Source organism: Panthera leo, chromosome D4, assembly GCF_018350215.1.
Source record: "Panthera leo isolate Ple1 chromosome D4, P.leo_Ple1_pat1.1, whole genome shotgun sequence".
Taxonomy (NCBI): Eukaryota; Metazoa; Chordata; class Mammalia; order Carnivora; family Felidae; genus Panthera; species Panthera leo.
Window position 1 is genome coordinate 56,580,722 of NC_056691.1, and position 8,326 is coordinate 56,589,047.

Sequence of the window (8,326 nt, forward strand, 5' to 3'; positions counted from 1 at the left end):
GTACCCCAATGTTTATAGCAGCACTTTCAACAATAGCCGAATTATGGAAAGAGCCTAAAATGTCCATCAACTGATGAATGGATAAAGAAATTGTGGTTTATATACACAATGGAATACTACTTGGCAATGAGAAAGAATGAAATATGGCCTTTTGTAGCAATGTGGGTGGAAATGGAGAAAGACAGATACCATATGTTTTCACTCTTATGTGGATCCTGAGAAACTTAACAGAAACCCATGAGGGAGGGGGAAGGAAAAAAAAAAGTTGAAGAGGGAGGGAGCCAAAGCATAAGAGACTCTTAAAAACTGAGAACAAACTGAGGATTGAATGGGGTTGGGAGGGAGGGTAGGATGGGTGATGGGCACTGAGGAGGGAAGCTGTTGGAATGAGCACTGGGTGTTGTATGGAAACCAATTTGAGAATAAATTCATATTTAAAAATAAATAAATAAATAAATAAATAAATAAATAAATAAATAAATAAAAGGAACTCTTTGAGAGTGAAACGAGAGAGACTTTAAAATATGGAACAAACTGAGGGTTGATGGAGGGAGGTGGGTGGGGGATGGGCTAATGGGTGATGGATATCAAGGCAGGCACTTGTTACAATGAGCACGGGGTGTTGTATGTAATTGATGAATCACTGAATTCTACTCCTGAAACCAGTATTTCACTGTATTTAACTAACTAGAATTTATTTTTTTCATTTATTTTATTTTTAAATATATGAAATTTATTGTCAAATTGGTTTCCATACAACACCCAGTGCTCATCCCAACAGGTGCCCTCCTCAGTGCCTATCACCCACCCTCCCCTCCCTCCCATCCCCCATCAGCCCTCAGTTCTGTTTTTAAGAGTCTCTTATGCTTTGGCTCTCTCCCACTCTAACCTTTTTTTTTTAACTAACTAGAATTTAAATAAAAATTTGGAAAAATATATAAAATACATCTTTAAAATTAAAAAAAGGACTCTGTGAGTGGAAAACAAAAACCATAAGTAAGAGTAATAAAAATAGGAGGCGCAAAAGCAAAAAAAAAAATAAGTTATATTTGCAAAAATTAGTCAAGAGAAGCACAAAATAAAAGGATATAAAATAGACCAAATAATCTGAAACATGGAGGGGAGAGAAGTAAAGAATAAGTTCTAAATTAAGTGACCATCAACTTAGAAAAGACACCTATATGCAGAATTTGTTATGTATAAACTGAATGGTAACCACAAATAAAAAAACAGTAATAGACATGCAAAAACTAAAGAGTAAGGAATCCAAATATATCACTAAAGAAAACCAGCAGACCATGAAAGACAGAAGGAGAACAAAGGATCTGAAAAAAATTACAAAAACCACCACCAAACAGGTAACAAAATGGCAAGAAATACATTTCAATCAATAATTACTTTGAATGTAAGTGGACTAAATGCTCCAGTTAAAAAGCATAGGGTGACAGAGTGGATGAAAACACAAGACCGATCTATATGATGCTTACAAGACTCATTTAGACTTAAAGACACCTGCAGATTGAAAGTGAGAAGACAGAGAAACATCCGTCATGCAAACTGATGTCAAAAAAGCTGAAACAGCAGTAATTATATCAGACAAAATAGACTTTAAAACAAAGTCTGTAAAAAAAAAAAGACAAAGGAGGACACTGTATAATAATAAAGGGGACAATCCAACAAGAAGATACAACAATTGTAAATATTTATGAACCCAATATGGGGATACCCAAATACATAAAGCAGTTAATAATAAACATAAAGGAACTAATTGACTGCAATACAGTAATAGTAGGGGACTTTAACACCCCACTTACATCAATGGACAGATCATTTAAACAAAATCAACAAGGAAACAGTGGCTTTTAATGACACACTGGATTAGATGTATTTAACACATATATTTGGAATATTCCATCCTAAAGCAGCAGAATACACATTCTTTTCAAGTGCACACTGAACATTTGTCAGAATAGATCACATGTTAGGCCACAAAACAAGTCTCAACAGATTCAAAAAAAGATTGAAGTCATACCATGCATCTTTTCTGACTACAATGCTATGAAACTAGAAGTCAACAGGAAAAAGTATGAAAAGAGCACAAATAGATGGAGATTAAATAACATGCTACTAAACAATGAATGGGTTAACCAAAAAATCAAAGAAGAAATGAAAAATTACATGGAGGCAAATGAAAAGGAAACACAACGGTCCAAAACCTTTGGGATGCAACAAAAATAGCTCTAGGAGGGAAGTTTATAGCAATCCAGGCCTACTTCAAGCAAGAAAAATCTCAAACAATGTAACCTTCCACCTAAAGAAGCTAGGAAGAACAACAAACAAATCCCAGGGGTGCCTGGGTGGCTCAGTCAGTGGGGTGTCCAACTATGGCTCAGATCATGATCTCAAGGTTTGTAAGTTCAAGCCCCATGTTGGACTCTGTGCTGAAAGCTCAGAGCCTGGAGCCTGCTTCAGATTCTGTGTCTCCCTCTCTCTCTGCCCCTCTCCTGCTAATGCTCTGTCTCTCTCTGTCTCTCAAATATGAATAAATATTTAAAAAAATAAGATAAAATAAAAAAATATACAAATCCCAAAAACAGCAGAAAGAAGGAAATAATAAAGAGTGGAGCAGAAATAAATGATATGGAAGCAAACAAACAAAAAACAATAGAAGATATCAATGAAACCAAGAGCTAATTCTTTGAAAAGATCAACAGAACTGATAAACCTCTAGCCAGACTCATAAAAAGAAGGAGGGAGGGAGAAAGAGAGGACTCGAGTAAACAAAATCATAAATGAAAGAGAAATAACAACACCACATAAATACAAACAATTGTAAGAGAATTTTATGAAAAACTATATATTTCAGCAAATTAGACAATCTAGAAGAAATGGATAAATTGCTAGAAACATAACCTATCAAAAGTGAAGAAGAAATAGAAAATTTCAACAAAGCAATTATCAGCAAGGAGACTGAATCAATAATCAAAAAATTTCCAATAGGGTACGAGGAGCCAAGATGGGGGAACAGCATGGAAGCTTTTTGTGTGGCTCCCTTCCATGAAATACAGCCAGACCAACACTAAACCATCCTATACACCTAGAAAACTGATTGGAGGATTAACACAACAATCTGCACAACCTGAACCACAGAATTCAGCAGATATGCGGCGGGAGAGCCGAACTTGGGGAGCGAAAAGCCAGGGGCAGGCAGGGAGCCACTTTTGCAGGCGGAGAGAGGACGGAGACTGGGAGGGGGGAGGGTGGGGAGAATATGGGAAAAGCACCCCTTCCCAAAAGCAGCTGGAGAGAAAGTGGAAAATTGGAAACAGCCACAGGGACTAAACTAAAAAGGGAGAAAGGAGAGGGTTTAAATTCCATTAAGACTGTAAACAAGGGGAATGCAAAGTCTGCAACTCCGCAGCTCCATACCTGGAGGTGCTCTGGTGGGAAGGGCGAATCCCCAGGAACAGAGAGTGGGGTTCGGGAGGTTCTCGGGCCACATGGGGAAAAGCGGTTCCACTGCTGGAAGGACATTTGGTACCAGCTGGTACCAGCAGACCCCAGAAAACGGCCACATTTGGTGGTGCTGGAACAAGGTCATTAAGGGTGAAGCCTGGTGCCAGATGTGTGTTGTGATTTTCCATAATCTCTGAAAAGCTGCTGCTACACTATCTCGTGAACTTTTTCTGGGGCGGGCTGGCACCTGGCTGCAATCTTGGGGCACCGGCAGCACCAGAGTCCAGCAAGCATTCCTGGATGCAGCTGACATTCGGCCATTGCTCAGTGAGACTCTCCCACAGAGGGGCAGAACAGGTCAAAGCCACAGTCCTTCAGAAGTAAGGGGCCAGGGAAAACAGCCACATCTGAAACAAAACTTGGGAGAGAGGTACTTCCTGGGGCCTGGTCACCGACAGTGAACAAGCAGGGAGCGGACGAGAGCTGAAGACAGAGGATGGTGCGGGATTGCTGATCTGGGAGAACAGAATTCCGATACTAGCGCCTGGGTAGCTGGGTGATGCCATTTTCACCGCTCCTACGCATGAGTATACACAACTACGAGCACTGTAACAATCCACCCCAGTAGGCTAGCAGCGCCATCTAGTGGAGAACTGGGCCAACCTCGCTTTTGAGGAACACAAGTCTCACCACCTACTTAGTTTATGGACTACAAAGCGCTACATAGTCTGACTTCTAGGGGAAAACAAAGTAATTTCAGTCCTATTTCAATCTGTTAGCAGGTCCATCTATTCAATATTCTTTCTTTTTTTTCTCTTTTACACTTTTCTTGAATACAGAAAGAAAAAATTCATTTTTATTTTCAATTTTTATTAAAAATATTTTTAATTTTTTACTATATTTTTTACTTTTGTGTAAATTTTTTCTAATTCTTACTTCCATCATTTTATTTTAGTCTACTTCAGTGTATCCACCTTTTCAAACGATTTCCTTTTTTCTTTTTTTTTCGTTTCTTTTCTTTTTCTTGAACGCAGAAAGAAAAACTTCATTTTTACTTTAAATTTCTATTAAAAATATTTTTCTTTACTTTCTTACTATATTTTTTCCTTTTCTGTAAATTTTTTCAAATTCTATTTTACTTCCATCATTTTGTTTTAGTCTACTACAGTGTATTCACTGTATTCACTTTTTCAAATTTTCAAATGATTTCTTTTTTTCTCTTTTTTCTTTTTCATTTCTTTTCTTTTTCTTGAATACAGAAAGAGAAAAAAATCATTTTTATTATAACTTATATTAAAAATATTTTTCTTTACTTTTTTCTACTATATTCTTTACTTTTGTGTAATTTTTTTCAAATTCCATTTTACTCCCATCATCTCATTTTAGTCTACTTCACTGTATTCATTTTTTTCAAATTCCCAAAAGATTTCCTTTTTTTCCCCTTTTTTTCTCTTCTGTCAAACCACTTTCAACACCCAGACCAAAACACACCTAGGATCTAGCATCATTTATCTGATTTTTTTGTTTGTGTGTGTGTTTAATTTTGTAATTTTAATATTTTAAATTTTTAATTGTTTTTTATTTTAATTTTTCTACCTCATTAATTCCTTTTCTCCCTTCAAAATGACAAAACAAAGGAATTCACCCCAAAAGAAAGAGCACGAAGAAACGACAGCCAGGGATTTAACCAACACAGATACTAGCAAGATGTCTGAACCAGAATTTAGAATCACAATAATAAGAATACTAGTTGGAGTCGAAAATAGATTAGAATCCCTTCCTGCAGAGATAAAAGAAGTAAAAAATAGAATGAAATTAAAAATGCTATAACTGAGCTGCAATTATGGATGGATGCCACGGCAGCAAGGATGGATGAGGCAGAACAGAGAATCAGCTATATACAGGACAAATCTATAGAGAAAAATGAAGCAGAAAAAAAGAGGGAGATTAAGGCAAAAGAGCACAATTTAAGAATCAGAGAAATCAGTGACTCATTAAAAAGGAACACCATCACAATCACCAGGGTCCCAGAAGAGGAAGAGAAAAAGGGGTAGAAGGGTTATGTGAGCAAATCATAGCAGAAAACTTTCCTAACCTGGGGAAAGACACAGACATCAAAACCCAGGAAGCACAGAGGACCCCATTAGATTCAACAAAAACTGACCATCAACAAGGGATATCATAGTCAAATTCACAAAATACTCAGGCAAGGAGAGAATCATGAAAGCAGCAAGGGAAAAAAGCCCCTAACCTACAAGGGAAGACAGATCAGGTTTGCAGCAGACCTATCCACAGAAACTTGGCAGGCCAGACAGGAGTGGCAGGATATATTCACTGTGCTGAATCAGAAAAATATGCAGCCAAGAATTCCTTTTTTTTTTTTTTTTTTTTGGTTTTTAAATCTTTTTTTATTTTTTATTTTTTAAAATTTATATCCAAATTAGTTAGCATACAGTAAAGCAATGATTTCAGGAGTAGATTCCTTAATGCCCCTTACCCACAAGACAATGAATCTACAGGCACTTTAATCCTGGACTTTCCAACCTCCAGAACTGTGAGAAATAAATTTCTGTTGTTTATAAGCCAGCCAGTCTATTGTATTTTGGTATATAAGCCCAAGAACACTACGACAGTCTTCAAGCTACCACTCACAGTCATCATGAGTGGCAGTCTTATAAGTAACAGTTATTAAATTAGCTCTCATGTACCCATACTCCAGTAAGAGAATACACAACTATAAATATTCAAATCTATGAACAGCCTCCTGAGAAGAGCTAAGAAGAGGTCAAAAACATTAAGGCCACTTTAACTTTTGTCTATATCCTCTCTTTATACTTCTTCCTTCTCCTAACACTCTACTCTAGGGCCCTTTAATCAGTAGAACTAGCTAGCCATTGTAACCCTTTCAGAGAATTTCAGCTGAAATCTGGATACCCAGCCCACTCTACTGTGGTATTTGCATTTCATGCTTAATTTGTCTATAACATTACAAATCTCATACTCCTACATTTCTACTATTATAATCATAATACTATTTTAGTACTTCTCTTTTGCAAGTGAAATTAGCATTTCCATGTAAAATAGAATAATTGTTGGTTGTCTCCCTAATGTGTCTAGGAGCTTAATCCAAGCCTGAAGTTTAAGTTCTGAGTGCCTGAGATGGTCTATTTTTATGCAGGTTTCTCAGTGTACTTACATGCTGCTGTGGACTTATGCCTAGGTCTCTTCATGTCAGAGGCTAACCTGTTTGAATTTTCCTTTGGTAAAACAGAAGGAATCCAAGATCAGAGACATCTTCTGGGAGTATTCCCCTGTAATGTTCTCTTGTTTCTTACCCTTACAGGGTTTTCCAACAGAAAGGCAGAGCATGGAGGCCTCACCATTAAAAGAAGAACCAGGAATCCTGTGGGCTTCATGTAATAAAAAAGCTTGAAGATTTTTTCTAGATATGTCTCCTATAGCAAGGGAAATAAAAGCAAAAATAAACTATTGGGACTACATCAAAATATAAAGCTTCTGCACAGCAAAGGAAACAATCAGCAAAACAAAAAGACAACCTACTGAATAAGAGAAGGGGTTAGTATGCAAAATACATAAATAACTCATACAATTCTACACCCCAAAACCAAATAACCCAATTAAATAACGGGCAGAAGACATGAGTAGACATTTCTCCAAAAAAGACATACAGATGGCCAACAGACACATGAAAAAATTCAGTATCACTCATCATCAAGGAAATGCAGATCAAAACCATCTCATATCAATGAGATTATCAGTTCACACCTGTCAGAATAGCTAAAATAAAAAACATAATAAATAAGTTTTGGTGAGGATGTGGAGAAAAAGAACTGTGTGCTGTTGATGGAGATGCAAACTGCTAGAAAACTGTAGAAAACAATACAGAGGTTCCTCAAAAAATTAAGAATAGAATTACCATATGATTCAATAATTCTGTTATTGGGTATTTACCCAAAGAATACAAAAGTGGCAGAGAGAGAAAATCCCAAGCAGGCTCCATGCTATCAACAGTGTAGAGACCCATGCAGGGCTTGATGTCACCAACCATGAGATCATGATGTGAGCCAAAATCAAGAGTCAGGCCCTTAAGTGACAGAGCCACCCAAGTGCCCCAGTATATTTGTTTTTAAAATAAAATATACAACTATGCATTTAAATACTTTTATAAAAATTAATAGCTTATTCTTAACCTACTGCTATAATAAAATACTATTTTATATAAAAATCAGAAAAAAGTTCTCCACATATTTTCTAAATATATCCTAATCATGCTTCTACCCTCTCTATCTTGGCCTAACTCCCACTGGAATGTAAGCCTCTCCACCACGATAATGTGAGTCCTCCCCCTCCTGCCAAAATATAAACTTCATCAGAGTAGGAACTCCTTTTTGTTTACCGCTATGTCCCTAGCTCCAGGAACACTGCGTGATAAATGGTAGTCACTCAACAAATATTGCTGAATAAGTGACTGTACATCTGCATGCATCTTCAACCAAAGACAGTAATATGAATGCAATCGAATGGAAGCAAAAATAATGCATATATTACATAAGTTTTATTACAGTATTGATAATGGATAATTTTTATTAAGGGTTTATTAATATGCTAGGTACTAGGCTAAGTACTTGATATGTAAAAATACTCTATAAATGCTATTATTAATTTTATTTTTTTTAAACCTGGAGGAAAATGGGGCACCTGGGTGGCTCAGTTGGTTAAGCATCCGACTCTTGATTTCATGATCATGAGAACTCATGATATCGCATTTCATGAGTTCAAGCCCCATGTCAGGCTCCACGCTGAGTGTAAAGCCTGCTTGGGATCCCTTCTCTCTTGCCCCTCCCCCGGC

General features: G+C 36.8%; 1 long non-coding RNA gene across 4 annotated transcripts in view; it reads left to right on the top strand.

Moving 5' to 3' along the window:
• Nucleotides 1-6,945, top strand: part of LOC122204641 — a 132,729-nt gene extending 125,784 nt beyond the window's left edge. For all 4 annotated transcript variants that reach the window (XR_006195717.1, XR_006195719.1, XR_006195718.1 and 1 more), the window contains one exon: nt 6,800-6,945. This is a non-coding gene — a long non-coding RNA (uncharacterized LOC122204641). The remainder of the gene's footprint in view (nt 1-6,799) is intronic.
• The last annotated feature ends 1,381 nt before the right edge of the window (nt 6,946-8,326 follow it).